Below are 20,292 nucleotides of genomic sequence, written 5' to 3'. Positions count from 1 at the left end.
AATTTCTCTTATTTATAACTGGTTGAAACACATGGGGGTCTTTGTTTATTGCACTTCAGAATACCATGACAAGGAGCAATTTCCATAAGAGACATAGTTTTTTGCATTAAAATTGCCGGAGATATCTTAGTGGGCTACCATACCTCATAAGCTGGATGACATATTGAACTCTACAACACATAAGTCATTAAAAAAAAAGTGAAAAAGAGGAAAATAAACCAAGTCTTGAGATAAATTAAAATTAATAGGTCAATAGTTTACATAAGTTAATAAATATGTCAAATTACTGTTTTCGTCCATAACTTGTCTGGTTATGAACTATAACTTAACAAGTTATTCACGATTTTTACCCATAACTTGTCTGACTATGAACCATAACTTGACAAATTTGTCCATAACTTATCTGGTTATGAACTATAACTTGACAAGTTATGGCCTATTAATTTCTATAACTAAAAATTGACCTATATACTTTCTTAAACTTTTCATATTGACCTATTTTCTATTATTTTCTAAAAAAAAAAAAAAAAAAAAAAACACACAGAAGTCATTATACAAATGGGCCCACCAATTAAACATAGATTAAAATCTCACACCTAATTGACAAGAGACAGAGCAAGCAATATTTAAGAAAGAAAGAAGGGAAAAAAAAAGTGCTACAGAGTTATAAATGTTGGTCTAACCAAACAGAAAATAATATGGTGTTGTTGAAGGCTTACTTCAGGCGCTGAGGTTCTAGACTTCTAGCATTCAAATTTACTACTCCAAATTCAAAAAAAAAAAAAAAAGAAAAAAAAAAAGAAAGAGAGAGAGAGAGAGAGAGAGAAAACCAAACAGAAAGAAACAATTACAATAATAATTTGGTTATTATTGGTGTTGTTGTTGTTGTTGAGATAAAATCATTTTAGTACGTTTTGTTATACTAAAATATACTCTTGATACTCTATGTTTTTATTAATATTAAAAACGATACCTCAATATTTTTAAAAATATCTTCTTGATACCGTGAAGCTAATTTTTGAGACATATAATGTCCAATCTACACTTCTTATTAATTATATAGAAATTAATATTTTTCACAAAAATCTAAAAATATTTTTAAACCTTAAAATATTTAAAAGAAAATAACAAAATAAAAAAGTTCATGATTTTTTTTTCTATATTTATTAGTTTTTGCTAATTAAATAGAAAGGTATTAAAATTATTTTACATATATAAAATTAATCTCAGGATATTAAGAAGATATTTTTAAAAATATCAAGATGCCACTTTAATATTATAAAAAAAGCGCATTTTGCAATAACACAAGGTATGAAAATAATTTTATCTATTTCTTGCAATCTAACTGGAAGGTTTTTGCTATTATCTTTTATTGGACCTTTGAAATTGGCCCTTCCGTTGTGACTCCGAACTTTGAAATTTTTTGCTTCCTCCATTTTTTTTTTTTTTTTTTTTTAAACATTCCAGAAGCAATTGATTTAGATTACAAGACTTTTGACACTGAATGGTATGTACATATAAAACATGACAGTTTCTGCTTGAATCTTTCTCTAGGAATTCTTGTTGTCCATACAATAGTTCTATCTGTCAGATTTACACTGCATTCTTCTAACAAATCAAAGAAGATAAGCCATCAACATAAGCTAAAATGTTACAAGACTTTTTCTATATTGAAATCAAAGCTTTTCCCACATCATTTATAATGGTCCTGTCTTATTCTAGTAGTGCATATTTCTAACTGTTAAGTTTAATCAAAATCATATTAAATTAAGGAATATGCAAAAAATAAAAAACATATGATCTTACTATAAAAATCTCATATTTGTAATTAACCGTGTCTCATAGAATCGTGTCTCTCATGTCCAATTGGGTCCCACACAATATTTTTGCGAGCCAGCCTCGGATTACCAGCGGCATGCAGAATAGGCTGTCACCATCATAGTTTTGGCAATGACATTTAGTTGGGGAATTTTACCGAACAACTTGCGTGCATAACAGAGTTTGGAGTATTTGCATATTGGGGATCTAGCGACATTGGCAAGAGCATGAACCCAAAAGTAATGATGTGGGCATGGACAGTTGGAGCAAGACAATGGGATCATCCAAATGTGTAAATACTTCAAACTTAGTAAAAACAATCACATAATTATAAAAGTTTTAAGAATTTTATAGATTATTAAAATTACTTCTTTGTACGTACAATTTTAAAAAATACTAACCCAAGAAAAAAAAAATCGAAAAATACGAAATACGACACATTTATATGGGAAACTAACTAATGAGTAAACTGTTTAGGTAATTAAGCTAGTTTCAATTTGTGTTGAGTGAGTGTGAGTTGTTTTTATTGTGAGTATCGAGTTCAAGTCGGAGGGAAAGTAATTTTAGAAGAGGGATCAAAATAACTAAAAATATAAAACTAAAATTAATTGAAAAGAATAGTTTATTAAACATGGATAATTTTTTTTTTTGTTTGATATTATTGATTTAATGGCAACATCTATACATAGCATTTTGGCCTTATACATAAGAAGCCTATAATTTATACATCAGAACTATTTGTCACTCCTTTTCTGTAAAGGGGGGGATCGTAGAAAACCTTGATAGAGACCATAAAAAATCTAATTTTTTGGACGCCTAAGAGGTCTATTTATAGTAAGTACTATAATTGTTGAATTCTATCAATATCTTTAATAGATCCTATACGATCAAAACGAGAATTGATTTGTCTACCACTTGGTTAACAATCCGAGTAGCGACCTGACGACATGATTTAAAATCCGCACGAAATTAATGAGTCATAATCGGGTTAACGCGATTAACACGATTAATAAATGAATTGGGCTAGGGTTGACCTCTTAACACGAAGTGATACGAATTGACACGATTAACTATATGTGTTATTTACAATCTAATGATATGTGATATAACATTAAAGTTTATTTGACATATTAAATACAAATAATGTGAATTTTAATATTTTTAGGTAAAATTCATTTATTTTTCTTAAAGGGGAAGATAAATGATCAATAAATATATTAAACCTATCTTGACCGTGTTAAATAAGTCATTGTTATATTCGTTATTTATTTAATATATTAATTTAAACGGATTATATGGGTTTACACGATTAACATGATTAATAAATGGGTCGTGTTTGGATTGACATTTTTGACACGTTTATTAAACAGACCGTATTTAAATTGATGTTTTCTGACACGATTAATAAACGAGTTAACACGAATATAACCCATTAACACAAATTGTCACCTTTACCACTGGCTGTTGGGAAAAACATTTTGGAAAACAATTTAACGTAATAGAATGAGTAAGAAACATTCGACTCATGACACTAGAAAAAATTTTCATTTAATATATTTCTCGCTATGACTCCTCTCTATATTCACCAGTTTTGTGGGCACCGGTGAGTTTTCTCCTTTTCTTTGATTCTCTTTCCAACCCGTTAATGGCTTCTTTTTCTCTAATTGTGAGATGATTAAAAACCTAGTGAATAGAGACCAAAAAGATCTAATTCAGAAGAGTTACCTCTCAAGCAGTAGGCACACGCCCAACCATATGGTGCCTCCCCTAAAGGAGTCTGCCACGTGTCATCTTTCAACTGCACCGTCTAATTTCTCCAATCACAATCCAAAATTTATAAAGCCAACATATTATTTTAAAATTAAAATTGATTTATATTTATTTAACCATTCAAATAAATATTTTTCACACAATATAATTATTTATTTTGACAATTTAAAACAAATAATCACTACATAATATTTACTTTAACAGTTAAAATAAATAATGAATGTGAAACTAATATCCACATTGTCACACAACATATATTTACAAAAATATGTTAGTGTTGTATGGAAAACATGCTACTTAGTATTCTCGGCACTATCTATGACACACCACCTATTACAGACCATTCGTGTGAGCGTTTTTCGTAGAGTTCAGGAACCCTCTGATCCATAAAGAGAATTCCATTAAATTTTTTTCATGAAAATATATGGAGTTAGCAAAGGGGCCAAATGGACCTACATGATTAAAGCTCCAACAATTAATATTAACTTGATTACGTTCTTAATCAATTAAATATCATTATTAGCTTTGGTTTATGTCATGATCAAAAACCAAAACTACACTTTAAATTATGCAAATATATTTATAAGAAGTTAATTATTTGAAATAGCTTTGTCCACTGATATAATGGGTTACCATATGATGTGACTATCCACTAAAACTATCCATTATTAGAACTAAGTAATTATTCCATTATTATATCTTTCTCCATGAATTACATTAATACTCTGATGGATGAACTATTTATACACAAGTTGTAAATGAAGATTTAGGTAATTAATTTAATATCTAATAGTCCTTACACACAAGTTCCCATATTAACAATACATAGAAATATCATTAATCTTCATAATTAAATTATGGATTCCATATTTATGATATGACGTTTTTAATGCTTTATTCTTAATTAATACCCTTTAGTCAAAAAACTATATTAATCAAAAGGGTATTAATCAAGAGTAAAGTATAAAAATCTTAAAACAATGTATTCAAAATGTGATTTTATCAATTTTCTCTTTCAGGGCCATTCATATGTTATGACGTTCTTTGTTAAACGGTTTTAACTAAACTTTAAATTTATCCGCATTGTGGGTCTGAGTTTTAAAATAATTTATATCGTTACTGACTGCTAATTTTATTTTAATTATGGATAATCTCTTTGAGGAAATTAGAAAAAGGAAATTTCACAAAACATATTTTTGCATTTTAAATGAAAACTTATCCATGCATTTAGAGTTTTGTTAGACTGTGTCCATTATAATTGTTGTTTAAAATGGATTCGGAACCAGCAAATGCTATGGACCACGAATATTTTGAGATCAGAACCAACATTTTAGAAAGAGTTTTTGCTCGTGGAGGTATCCTCTACCCTCTCCCTCAGGTTGGCCCACGTATGGGTCTCATAAAGTCAAGCAGGACAAAGAATAATGCACTGTCGTTTCCTTCTTATTGGATGTACACGGCTTTAGGAATAAATGATATATACATATATATCGTCAATATATACACACACATTTACACATATACATATATAAATATATATGTACGCACTTACTTTTTTTTTCAAACAGGGACACGTGAGTTCTTTTTTTTTTAGTTTTTCATGTGTTGTCCTCTAGTCGATATCTAATTTCTCACCAAAAAAAGAAAAGAAAAGAAAAAGAAAGAAAAGAAGCAAAGATATTCAGCCATGGAAGATTTACAAGGCTACATCATGCTTTTCTTGGTCTGGCTAGTCTCAACCATCCTGGTCCAAGCCATATTCGCTAAAGTACGGACCAAGGCTCGACTTCCACCGAGCCCCCCGGCACTTCCAATCATCGGACACCTTCACCTTCTTGGTCCAATACCACACCAATCTTTCCACAAACTTTCCAACCACTATGGACCCTTGTTTCATCTCTCTCTCGGCTCCGTCCCTTGTGTGGTTGTTTCCTCGCCAGAAATGGCCAAAGAGTTCCTTAAGACGCAAGAAACCTCGTTTGCGAACCGACCGCAATTAGCCGTCCTTGATCACCTCTCTTATCCCTCGGCCGACTTCACCTTTGGACCCTACGGGCCTTATTGGAAGTTCATGAAGAAACTATGCATGTCCCGGCTTCTCGGCGGCCAAACCCTAGATCGGCTTCTTCCCGTTCGGCGCGAAGAGATAGAGAGGCTTTTGAAGTTGGTGCTCAAAAGGGCTGAGAAAAATGAGCCAGTTGAAGTTGGAGGACTACTCACACGGCTAACAAATAATGTCGTATCAAGAATGGTTGTGGGGCAAAGGTGTTCTAAGGATGATAGTGATGCTGAAAAGATTAGGGAGCTTGTGAAGGAGAGAAGCCAGCTTGTTGCAAAGTTCAATTTGTCGGATTATATTTGGTTTTTTAAGAACTGGGATTTGCAGGGATTTAGTAGGAGAGGTAAGGAGTTTCATGAAAAGTTTGGTGCTATGATGGAGAAGATAATAAGTGAGCATGAAGAGGCAAGGAAAGAGGAAAAGGGAAGATGTGATCAAAAAGTGAAGGATTTACTTGACATTTTGCTTGATATATCAGAGGATGAGAATTCAGAGATCAGATTGGGAAGAGACCACATAAAAGGCATTCATCCTGGTACGATTCCAATCTCAGTTTACACACACACACACACACACACACACACATATATATATATATATTTATATATGATTTTCTCTCCAGTTTTTGATAGCTTAGCTCTTAGCCATGGAAGTATACCTTTAGTTTTAAAATAGTAGTGGTCACTAATGACTTTTCTTTCTCTCTCTATGTTTATTTTTCTTGCTAATTAAATTGATTGGTTTGTTTAACATACATTTCACAATCTCAATATATATATATATATATATATATATATATACATATTGGTTATGTATTATCACTACAAGAAAGCAGTTTTTAACGATGGTCTTTGGTTGCAAAAAAGTTTTGAATTCGTCGTTAAAGATTTTTTCTTATTCTTGTAGTGAATTGAAATTATTCTGAATTGCTACCAAGTTTTCAAGATTTATCTCCAAATAACCAAACTGGCAAATTCATACTTGGACACTAATTAGAAGAATAGTTTTTGGTGGCCTGGCTAAGAGACTTTTGATGCGATTATTATAGAATGAAAAAGAGTAAATTGAAAGAGAAAAGGAAAACCCTTTTTATCCCGATAGGGATTTACGTAGACCTCACCGTGGGGCTTACTTTTTGTATCTAAAACCTAATAGAGATGAATTCCTATCAGGACACACTAGGGTGCTCAAGGAGAACGATTTTTTGGGGGTTTTTTTTTTTTTTTTTTTTCACTTTTTAGAGTGTTGAAGTGACACCATAATCTTTAAAGCCTTCCTAAAGAAATAAAAAACTATAGCCTAGTTTAGTTTTCTGATTTAAGTTTCTAATTTCAGTTTACTACAATAAAAATGTCTTATAAAATTTATATCTCAGCTTTAATTGAAAACTCAAATTGAAGAACTGAACGAGGCCTAGATACTAGGTAGTGGCAAGTAAGAAACACGTGTCGTTTCTCAGCTTTGGCTTGGCTTTATTGTCGTTTTGTGGCTTTATAGTCGTTCGTATGGTTTAATTGTCGTTTGTGTTGTTAAATGAATCCCCTTTGTCATAAAATAAAATAAAGTGCGAAACACACGTGGACAGAACGTCAACTATCTTCAAAATTATTTTCCAATAATTGTCCCCGCTCTTTCAGCGGGCCATTTTTCTTTATCCTTTTTCTGTCGAGAAATTAAGAGTCAGTTTAATTTATGAGTTAAAAGTATAGTTTATAATTCTAATTTTTAAATTTTAATTTTTTTTAAATATTATAATAGAATTAAGAATCATAATTTAAATTATTAACACTTTTAAAACAAATAGACCCTAACTCACAAAAATGTTTATTAACCACCCTCCCTTTATGACCTAGGCAACTTGTCAAAGCATGTCTCTTTCATGGTTGTTTTCATTTTGCTATTTTAATTTTCAGCTGCATCATTCTCTTAGTCATCATATAATTGCTATTTTGTCCCAACTAACGAGAAGGATCTAACAAAATATCATGAAACCAGAGTAAGTTAAATATTGAAAAATTTCCTTCAAACATACCGTTGAAAATTACTCGTTAGCTATATATGGTAAGAGAGGGGAAGAAAATAAGAAAGAAAGATATATAATATAAACTTGGAATTCATACAGCTTTTTAAGACAGGGAGAAAATATCTGTTTGAAGAAAATTCTTAAAAATTACTGTTGCATTGGTACAGATTCTCTCATAGTTTCTTTCTGCATGTTTGTTTGACCGTATTAGAGCATCGTAGTGTATAATAATATATTAATAAAATGCTTGGTGTAACTATTATATTGTATAACCTAATATGAATGGTAAATTAATACAATTTATGTCGTATTATAAAACACATCTCATTTTTGACGCATTGTATTGTATATTTTGTAATGGATCCATGATCCATGTCGCGGTTGGGCACGACTAAGGGCCATGGTTGGGCTGACATAAGTTCATGTTGGAACCAATAATAATTTAAAAATTACGGGGGTACAATGCAAATTTATATTTTCTATATATTATATTTTGACCCCTTATTTTTTCTAAAATCACGTTTTGACACTAAATTTTTTTAGAAAAAAATAAAAGTTTTACCCTAATTTTTTTGAGAAATTATACTTTGACCCCAAAATTTATAAAATCTTACATTTTGATCTCTTATACAATAGGTCATGACACTAAACACCATATTGTATTGTAACAATACAACACAATACAATATACCATTTACATATAATACAATACAAGCAACCAAATATGACATCTATCTTTATAAAGTGATTAGGATTGAGTTATTATTTCTTTATAAGGATTTAAAATCTTTATTCAATTCATTAATTCCCTTCATTTTTCTCTTGTCCAAGTCAACCATGGGTCAAAAACATTTTCTACTAATCCCCTCCCTCTTTGCCCTTCCACTTTTCCCCTACCTTACAAATGTCTGAAGTTGAGAAATTATAAATAAAATAAAAAAGAGGATAGAAATTGGCGCTTTTGTGGTGAATTATATTTCCTGTCAAAATACTTTGCTTTAATCTATTTGATAAAGCCTGTAAAAGAATTGCACATTGAGTATCTCATTGATTCAATTTATTTATTTATTGACTGAAACTTTCAAAACTTGAATACCGCGCAATGTTTATAAAGATTCAGACCTCAAACTTGTTAAACTTCGTTATTTTTTCATCAAAAAAAAAAGTCCCACTTTAATTTACATCCGTAATTATGAACCAAATCCAAAAATAAATATCCAAAATGAAGGGAAAAAAAAAAGCTAACAAGCTTTGCCATTTACAAAATTTCAGGATATATTTGTAGCCGGGACCGGCACATCAGCCACTGCTATAGAATGGGCACTAGCGGAGTTGATAAGTCACCCAAAAATCATGAACAAAGCAATACAAGAAATTGACACGATTGTTGGGAAAACAAAACTAGTAGAAGAGTCAGATATTGGCAACCTTCATTACATCCAAGCCATAGTTAAAGAGACACTAAGGCTTCACCCAGCAGGCCCTTTAATACTCAGAGAATCATCTGAAAACTGCAATGTTAACGGCTACAGTATCTCGAAAAATACTCGCGTGTTTATCAATTCGTGGGCTATCGGCAGAGACCCCAAGCACTGGGAAGACCCACTTGAGTTCAAGCCAGAGAGGTTTCTTGACGAAGAAGGTAATGTGAAAAGCCAGTTGGATGTGAGAGGACAAAACTTTCATCTTTTGCCTTTTGGCAGTGGAAGAAGATCATGCCCCGGAACATCACTTGCACTTCAGGTTGTTCAGACAAGTCTTGCATCAATGATTCAATGCTTTGAGTGGAGACTAGTCAGTGGAGAAAATGGCAATGTTGACATGGAAGAAGGACCTGGGTTGACACTTGCAAGGGCTCATCCCTTAATTTGTCTCCCGGTTGCTAGGTTTTGTCCATTGCCGACTTGAAAATTTTCATTCAACTATCATCCGTGACAATTGCATTATTGCAAGATATATGTGTGTGTCTGTGTGTGAGTATATATATATATATATATATATATGTACGTATGTATATATTGTGTGTGGTCGTGATTTCTCTATGTTGTTGCCTATGCAAAGTACTGTTATTGTTGGTGTCACATAATTCACAATGAAGGTTCTCCCTTGCAATCAAGATGATATTTTGGGCAGTACTGCGCATAATGTTAGTGTACTTTATCCTGTAATCTCGGAGAGTAGAGACATAATCCCACAAAACTCATCAACATTCTCTTCTTATAATGTTTTGAATTCACACATTTAATGTTTTTATAATCTTTTTTTTTTTTTTTACATATATAATGTGTTGTATTCACATGATGTGCTAGGAAGCAAGTCTCCTTATGATAAGAAAAAAATTAAGAATCCGTTTGATTCATGAGTAATTCTTAATTTTAACATTTAAAATTTAAAATTTTTGTGAAAATAAAATATTATAACAGAATTAAAATTATTAACTTAAACGCACTACATAAATGGCCTTAAAAAATAAAAAGGTAACAGAGAAAGAAAGCATGTGCATGAAGACAAAATATAACAATCAGAGAATGAGAATTTTCTTTTAAACTGGACTTACATGTCAAATTTTACATACATTTGAAATGGAATGATCGGTGGTCGGGCACCCTGACGAACGCAGTGACGCAGATTGATCTCCTCTCTCATTCTCGTTTTACCGTCGAAGAGAGACCGTCCGACGATCTCCTCAGAGATCGCTGAGAAATCATAGCGGCGTGTGACAAGATCTTGCGGCTCAACGGCGTTTTCTTGCGATGATGCCCAAATCTCCTCAAGCGGCGTCACGAGTGCGGAACATGAGGGGATCTCCTCACGAGGCGAGAACCGCGAAGTACAGTTCATCATGACAACGGAATCGTCAACGGGAGCTCGTCATGACGCCGGAAAAAGTGAAGGGGTCTCCTCCGGCGAGTGATCTTTGCCGTTGCCAGCCTCCGGACAGTGATGTGCTGTTAGACGGTTCTGAAGAGAGAGAAAGGAGGGAGGAAAAGAGATACAGTGAGGAGAGAGATGAGAGAAGAGAGAGAATTTTGGATTTTTTTTTTCTTTTCTTTTTTTTTTGGGGAATAATCCAGTAGTTATTGCATTTCATTATTTTAATTTTAACGAGCTGAAAAAGTGCGCGTTGCTGCATATATAATGTTGTATCAAAAATAATATTTGATATTATTATAAAGGTAGTAACAAAAATATGTATTGAGTATTAGAGTCTAGAATATATTTATATATATATATATATATGTAGATATATATACGTAGATATATATACATTATATAACAAATTTGATGTTATTAGAAACGTATTAACAAATATATACTAGAATACAAAATATATGTATATATACATATAGATATATATACAGTATAAAACAATAACGTTAATTGGATCAAACGTCATCTGTTGTTTAACTACAAGACAGGAATGTTAAGGAACCAAATTAGTGACTATAATATTTAAATAGGTTGGTAAAATTTTAATACAGATAATGTATAATAAAAGATCAAAAAATATTAATAATACCTTGGTTTTGAACGTTTGCTTGAAAGTTCTGTTGATTTTGATTCAGATATGAAATTGTGAAATATTATTTTTATATGTATCTAAAATAATTTAGAATATATTTCATAGTAAGTATGTTTTACCTTGTGGCTGATCTTTTCAGAATTGGAGTTTGTGGATCAATTGTCATTGGAGATGCCATTTGTGATGCTGTTGTTAAAGGCTAAAATGATTAAGAATATTTTTTTAAGTATTTATTTCAAACAATTAAAATTTGTTTTTGACATATTTAATATAAATTATTAAATTTTCCTTACCTTTGTATATCAGAAAGTGCTGCTGTTGGTAAATGCTTTGGCAGTAAAGGAGCTTGGATGTCTTCCAAGATTCTAGATGCAACAATTGTTATTTGGTTGCCTCTTTGTTGAAAATAGACTTGGAAGACTTTTGTTTGTGCTCGAAGTAGATCGATGGCTGGCGGGATTATAAATGGATATGTGAAGCCTTCGTCAATAATTAACGCAGTACATGGTCTTTTTATTAGTGCTTGTGCTGTTCTGCCAAATACGGTAATGTTTATATCTCCGGTATTATTTTCGATTTCGATGTTTAATCTGTATCTATACTATACATATTTACAATTAGTAAATGTGATTATTAATTTATTATAATTGATAGAAATAAGTAAAAATATAAAATCTTTTTAAAATATTATGAAACACCATGGAGATGGTGTTTTTTTTATATGACCATGGCTATCACAGTAGTAACCAATTCTTGCTTGTTTTAATTGTCGGTAGCAGTTGGGGCAAGAATTGTAATACCAGCCTTGATTTGTTGAGATTCCAATTATCGTAGCACATATTGTGAATCTTGCGGACTGTATGAATAAGGAAATATCATTTGTTTAAAACGTGATATTAAAAGAAAAAGAGAAGGATAATAAATTTAGTAATACTAACCAGATTGCTCTCTGGGTCTAAAGTTTTTAGTTCAACAATTGTTTTCATGTTTTTCATTTTTTTGTTCTTCAATTAATTGGATTGGTGTTTTCGGTGCTGGTACGAATTCAATTTCTTAGCTTTGGTGAGAGAATCTATATATGAAGAATGACATAATGAGAGAAAAGAGGAATAAAATGTTTAAATTTGCGGTATAAATAATTTATTTGAATTAGTTGCATAGTAAATATTTTACCTTGTCTTTAATGTATTTGTTTCAGGAATATTTGGGTCGATGTAAAAAATTGTTGCTGAGGTGCTTGAAACATACGGATTACCTAGAATATTGACATTAATATTATTAATGTAATATGCATCTTTTATATTTATATATTAAATAATTATAATAAAGTAATGTGAAAGATACTCATATATTGCTTGACCAACATCGCAACGAAAATTGCTATAAGAGATCTTTGAACTGATTTGATAACATTTTCATCAAACTGGTCTATTTTATGTCACCATAAGGTAACCTGAAGCTGTTCATTTCTGTTGCAGAAGAAAAAAACATTCAAACAATTAGAAAAGGAGACTTAAAATGATGATATAGAAATTATTTTTTTAAACAAGTTTTAAGCAAAAGTGAAATAAAATGTGCGTATAATTTATTTACCTTATGTTTTGTATCATAATTGTTCATCGTGTTGTTAGTCTGCTGTCGATATTTGTATGTTCAATTGCTTGGATACTTGTTAGAACTCCAACAACATCTGGTGTGACATAGATATCAAGAAATATAGAATTTTTGTGAGTAAAACATAAAGTTTTGGACTTTATTGAAAATATTGATGTATATTACCTGTTAAAAGCTCAGTCCTATGAATTCTTTGTTGCAGTTGATCAAATTCTGTGAAGTAGAATTTATGGAATGGGATTGGTGATGTCTCGTCTATAATAAGAACGAAAGATGTTACGCGTGCAAATTGGATCATTGCATTGTGTGGCACAACTTTATATGTTGGTTTACTTTCAGCAACATAAAAGTTGTTGATAATATATATGTTGCCCTGTTGGATTTTTTGAGAAATGGTATCTACGTCATGTGATCTAATTGATCCCTGTATTGCCTCATATTGATAAAAAAGAAATATATAAATATGTAATGATAATAAATACATATTTAGGAAAATTATAATAATAGATTTATAAAATTTATTACCTCTTCGTCAATTAAAATATAGTTGAGGCTTATCAGACATCCTGTAACGGAATCATTGTTTGTCCAGATTCTACATATTCTTGCTTTAATTGTTTCATATATTTAATTTACCTTCAGTGTTTTAATTGGTGTTGGCATCATGTCTGATTGCTGAAATCAGTAAATATTTTATTAGTGTGAGAATGAATAAATATGTTGCATAAATTATTAAAATAATGATGTAAGTTTTTCATATAATATTAAGAATGTTATATAATAAATTTAAAATTTTTATATTTCATATTTTTACATTATATTATGTAAAATTTCTTTGTAAACAATATTTTTTACATGATTTGGATATATATTATTTGAATCATTAATTAGTATGTGTAATCCTTTTGGATTTGTTACTCTAGATAAAGCAACATATAATTGACCGTGAGTAAAAATATGATTTTGTAAATATAGTCTAATTTTATTTAATGATTGTCCTTGACTTTTATTTATTGTCATTGCATAGCAAATTTTTATAGGAAATTGGCGTCTTTTTAATGTAAATGGCCATTTAGATTATGTACAATTACTTCGATTCTTGGAATATAAACTTTTTCAGAATTTATGATTTGTGCTTCTATTATTTTACTTGTTAATTGTGTAATGATATGTTTTGTTCCATTACATTGTCCAATGGATTGATTTAGATTTTCTAATAGCATAATTGGTGTTCCAAGTTTAAGTTTTAATTCATGCGTTGGTATACCATTAAAATTTAAATTGTTTAGAAATTCTTGTGGATATAATATATTTAATTCATCTATATTTTCGGATGCAGATGTTATTGTATCATAACTATAATAAGATTTTAATTTGGTAGGTACCATAGACAATATATATTCATTAATATCATCAGCACTTTTATTTTTAGGCGTTACTATGGCTCGTTGTTTTAAATATTCAATATTATTAAAATTTTGTATGAAATTATCATATACTAATGTTGAGATTTTTTGAATTGGATTTATTCATATTGTACATTGTATTTTTCAGGTATTTCTATCCATGTAACATCTTCATTTTCTGAATCTTGTATTCCTGTAGTTGTACCATTTCCAATATTTAATATCCACTTAGAGAAATACTTGATATCATTTTTCTCTTATTCTGTTGCATTTATATGTTGTAATCTGATATGTTTTGTCAATGTTAAAATTTGAAACTTTGGCCATAAATAAGAATTATTTATACAGGCATCTATTATGTGTTCTTTTGATCTAGTAAGGATAACAGGTAATATTTGTCTAAAGTCACCTCCTAAAATAACTGTCATACCATCAAATGGTTGGTCAAAATTATTCCGTAAATCTTGGAGTGTTTAATCTAATGCTTCAAAGAAGTATTTGTTAGTCATAGGTGCCTCATCCCATAATATTAGTGTTGTTTTTTCAATTAATTTTGTTAATTGAGTACCTTTTTCGATATGACATGTGGATAATTTATCTATTGATAGTGGTATTCGAAATCTGGAATATGCAGTTCTTCCTTTAGATAATAACAACAAAGCTATTCCTAATGATGCAACAACAAGAACTATTTCGTTGTTTGATCTAACTTTTGTAATTATTGTATTCTACAAATATGTTTCTCCAGTACCGCCATGGCCACAAATGAAAAAAAGATTATTTTTTCCATCATTAACTGCTTTAAGGATTTTTTGGTAAATAAAATGTTGTTCATTGTTTATATCATATTCTAATAATGATTTTTCTTTTTTTAATTTTTTTATGTCATAATTAAGTTCTTCTCTTAATAATTTATTAATTAGATAATTTATTAGTGAACCAGTTGGAAGTGGTAGATTAAAATGAGCTAATGTTGATGAATTTAAATTTAATAACTTTTCTAGTTCATATAATATAAAATTAAATTGTTCATTTTTAGGAATTTCAAAGTATGGTGATAACACTAAGAAATTAGAGTTATCTTATGCATTTTCAACTTAAAGATTGCTTAGCTAAGAGTGTATTTCATTGTTTTCTTCTGTGCTTTATCTTAGATTTTCTGATTTTTCATTTTATCTTGCTAAATTCTGTACTTGCGCTGTTTTCGGGTTAAAAAGTAGTAAATTGAGTCAAAAAGGGCTGAAATATATCTAAGTTTTAGTTTTGCAAATTGCATGGTGAAAGCAGTAGCATTCTGCCGCAGCATTCTGGATGCAGCAGGTAGTCGTGGATGACATCATCATATGCCAGAGAGAAGAAAGAAAAATAAAGTGCACGGGAGGATGCTGCAGTGGATGGTCAACTGGACCCAATCACCCATTAAGTGCCACATCAGCATCCTTTATTACCCTAGCAAGAAGTACACTTATTTTTTAGAGGAAGCAGTCACAACAACAAAAAAAGAGGAGAGGAAGCTCCCAGCCCATAGAGCTCTGCACAGAGCTTGAAACCACAGAAAAAAAGAGGAGCAAAATAATAAGGCTTTTTTAAAGCCATTTTAGAAGGAAGAAAAATACAAAAAATATATACATTTACTTTTATTTTGTTTTAGGATTTATTTTCTAGTTTGAGGTGTAGGTTTTATTTTCAATAAATTATTAGGGGAGAAAGCATTTAGAGATCAAGAAGAAGGAGATGAGAAGAAGAAATAATATCTTGGAGTTTGTGATAACTCCAAAATGGAACCCTTGATATTAGTTTAATGGGTTATATTGGTTTTTGTGAATTCAACTATGAGCTAAGTTGTTCTTAGCTAGGATTGTTAATGGAATCATGGTTGTAAGAAAGATAGTTTGCTTATGGAATGTTTACTGATTTTATTCGTGTTCATCCATGTGTGTTGATTGATTTTATGCAGGGAACTAAGTTTCAGTTAACAGGGATAATTTTTGCTATAGCATTCTAGCGGCATGTACCGTCAGACTTACAATTGAGGAGAAATTAGTAATGCTGGCTTAGTTTAATCACTGATTATAATCCACAGTTTCACTCTTGAGTTTTTTGTTACCTTTTTGCTTGCATTTACACCGTACTTCTTCATTGATCTTGCTGTGGACGTTGTGTTTTCTAGTTGATTAATTTTCTTTACTTAACTTGGTATTTTGTGTGATTTCTACAATATATAATTGGCAATTCAATCGTCGTGGGATCGGCACTCTTATTCACACTTTATTCTTTGAGGCGACTCGTGCACTTACGAGCACAAATCACGCAACATATGGGTTGTTAAATAAGGTTTTAATTCTATGCAATATATCATCTGCCATTAGTTTCTAATGTTTTTCAAGTAATTTTCTAGGATTATTTACATTGTAAAATAATAAAATTATAACAAATAATTGACGTAGTTGAGCAAATGAAGACCAGATTGAGGCTTCTAATATTGATTGATCCCATTCTTTATCATCTCCTAATAAACCTAATGCACAACATGTAGCCTGATATGTTGGATAAGCTATGTTATCAATTGTTCTAAGATTTTCATAACTTGTAATTTATTTTCGATTATTTAGTAATAATTTTAGATAGTATAATTCTCCTGAACTTGGATGGATATAATATGTTCTTCCAATTGTATTCCCTGTCTGCCTATGAGACCAATATTTATATTTGTTATTCTAAACATATTTAGTTGGGAATTCATTGTAAGTTAGTTCTCTAGCATCAATATCATTTTTATTCATTTTCATCCACTCCATAAAAGTTGTTTTGTGAATATTTAGATCTCTTAGTATATCATTAGGGTGTTAAGTAGATCGGAAAGTTATAATTTGCATTTTTTGTAAGTGTATTGCAAGTCGTTGAATAACTAGATTTCTATGATGAATTGGGTATTCATATAAGCGCCATAGCGCTTCATATGGTGTTATATAACTATAGTTAATATAGTATTTTATTTCATCTATTTCTTGATAGGTTATTTCTCCATATTTTTCTGTACATGTATTGTCCTCTATAATTGCTCTTATTTTATCTGGTCTTTTTCTTAAGTATTTAAATAAGTATTTTATAAGCATTGATTGAGAACAAACTTCTATATTTATATGAGCATTATATTTGAGACATAAATATATATTGTGGGAAACAACAAATCTATTATCTAATTTAATACCTTCTTTTTCAACATAAAATCCTGTATTTCTTCGTCTATAAACAACAAATCCATTTTATGCAATATTTGTTGTATTTTTTCATTGTTTTGGGAATTTTTTTGAGCATTCCATATTTTTCATGCATGGCGCACTTGTTTTGGCAAGACCACATGGGCCATGCATCATAAATTCACAACAACATTATATTCTAATTTATTCTTTTCAAGATCAGGTATTTCTACAGATATAATTTTATCTATCTCAGATGGTTCGCCTATCTTCTCATTAGCATGTAACTAAAACAAAAAATGACAGTGTGGCAAACCCCGTTTCTGAAATTCGACTACATATAAATCTACAAAATAAAATAAAAACATTTTAGGTATTATCTTTAAAAAGTAAAACAAAAAAAAAAACAAAATATTTAGACTAAAAAATTTATATAGAAAAGGTAAACTAACCTAGTACAATGTAACGATATATGGTCTATCTGCTGCTTTTAGACCTAGTATTTTTGCTAAGGCTCTAGTAATTTCTAGCCATTTTGGATTACATGTAAATGTTATAAATAAATTAGGATTTCCGTAATGTGTGCAAATTGTCATTGCATCTTGATAGTTTTGAATCATATATCTACGGCTTCCTCTATGACTGGAAGGAAGAATTATTCTTTTTTCTATTGCCTGTGCATTTGTGTGTCCTTTTGTAATAGCATCTTTTATACCTTGATAAATTTCAGATCTTAAATTTGTTTGATTTTTTCTAATATGGTCTAATCGATCTTCTTTTACATAGGCCAATGCATTAACTATATATTGCTGAAATGGTCTACCACTTTTGAAAAGTGTATTTCCTTTATTTTCATGTTCTAATAGTTGATAGCAGTAAAATTCTCTCATGAAAATTCTTTTTCTTTTTCCTTTATTATTTGAGTTATTTATATTATATTTTAAATCAGTTCTAAAACCATCTTCTCCATAAGGGAATAATAAAGGATATTGAAGAGCCATATAAGATGGGTGTAATTTTGTAATCCTTTGTAATTTATCTGTTTTATCTTCGATTATGATGTCTCTTCCTTGTTCACACTCACCGATATCTCCAACTATTAAACATCATATATCACTTGAGGTAGGTAATTCATATTGTTCACTGTCTGTATATCTTCGATTTATAAGTCTTAATTTCATAGATGATATTTCATTTTCTATGTATCTATCTCTTATCATTTGAAAGATTTTGACTAATTTATTTGTATTATCCAACATTATAATTAAATTTTCAGTTATCGATTTAATAAATTCTTTTGATTTATCATCAAATGAGAATGATGCTATACGATTTTCAATCTCATTTTCCATATCATATACATAAAGTTGTGCAAATCTAGGAGGATTGTTATCAATTGGAAGAAGAGATCCTATAAGATGATGTATTTGTCCACTTATTTTAAAAACGTAAGGACCATTTAAGTTTGTTTGATTTGTTTCTACATTACTTTCAAATGATGTAAATGCAAAGATAGAATTAAATATTCGAATATTCTTTCTAAAATGTGTACTTATTGGTCCTCTATAGTAATCAAGTAGGTTATCTAATATTGGAGGTATTTTTTTGGTCAAAGACAGTATAATTTTTCCTCCTCTACAAGAAAGATTAAATATTGAAGGTCCAGTTTTTTTAATTCGTTCATTGAACCAAAAAATTACACCACAGTATTGACAGATGCAAGAACGGTTTCTAAAATCTATATAAATATTAGCAGTACCTATAAAAAAATGAAATGAACTTATAAGAATAACAAATAGATATTTGATTTTTTAATCTTATAGCAATTTTATAATTAATACAATGAGAAGAATTACTTTTTTGGTTATGAATTTCTGATGTTGATGGAACAGTTACGTTGGCCATTTCCACTTCTGTTTGGGGAAGTGACTGCATTGCACTAGTATGAGTCGAGAGGTTGTTGTGGTTGAAGTTCTTGCATCATCATTTGTTGGACTTTGGTTATTATCGTTTATATTTGTAAATTTGTTATCCTTAGAGGAGATGATACGCCGTGAACGGTGATTTGATTGTACAATTTTTTTGGAATGTTTTTTGTTATCCATCTGTTATATAGATATGACATTGTTAGGTTAATTCTTTCTATTCAAATCTAATTTACACAATTAACATAAACATTCTAAAAGAGGTAATAATTAAATAATCAGATTATAGTATAACAGTAAATAAGGTTGTATCTAAATAAATAAATCAAGTAATTTATACAAACACATAGTAATACACTTATTTCATGTATTATTTAAATTTATTCACTATAACATAAATATATGTACAACATGCATAAATTTCGAAAACCAAAAGTTAAATATTTACAATGTAAAATATAACAATGCAAAAAATAAATCAATAAAATCAATTACATATATTAATGTAAGTAATATACAAATACAGAAATAAATTCATATATATATATATATCTCCTATATTTAATTTCTTCTTCAGTGTTGCTCTAATAATGTGTTAGTATTTTGTAATATAACATAGATACATAGACTGTGTGAGTAAAGAAAAAAATTATTAGTCATTAGTGTTATAATGAAAAAAAACAATAAAATATGTAAATGGAAAAAGTATAAAGATAAATTCAAAGGGAATATAATCGAAATAATAATTAAAAGAAAAATGTATAAAAAAACAGTAGTTCAGATATATTTTGTTTTCAGCATTATGTGACAAATATAATAAATTTAAATATATGTAACTAATTTGTGGCTACTCATGTAAGTGTTTTTAGAAGGAACAAAACACCTGCGATAGCAGCACAAAATAATAAGTTAAAGTAAAATAGTTAGAGTGTGAAGAATTTTACCATAAAGGGA

The 20,292-nt window shown here is 29.9% G+C and overlaps 1 pseudogene; it reads left to right on the top strand.

The window, feature by feature from the left end:
* The first annotated feature begins 5,236 nt into the window (after nucleotides 1–5,236).
* Nucleotides 5,237–9,578, top strand: LOC21410677 (annotated as a pseudogene).
* Nucleotides 9,579–20,292: the final 10,714 nt, after the last annotated feature.

Source organism: Morus notabilis, unplaced genomic scaffold, assembly GCF_000414095.1.
Source record: "Morus notabilis unplaced genomic scaffold, ASM41409v2 Scaffold78, whole genome shotgun sequence".
Taxonomy (NCBI): Eukaryota; Viridiplantae; Streptophyta; class Magnoliopsida; order Rosales; family Moraceae; genus Morus; species Morus notabilis.
This window is presented reverse-complemented; position numbering and strand designations above follow the sequence as displayed.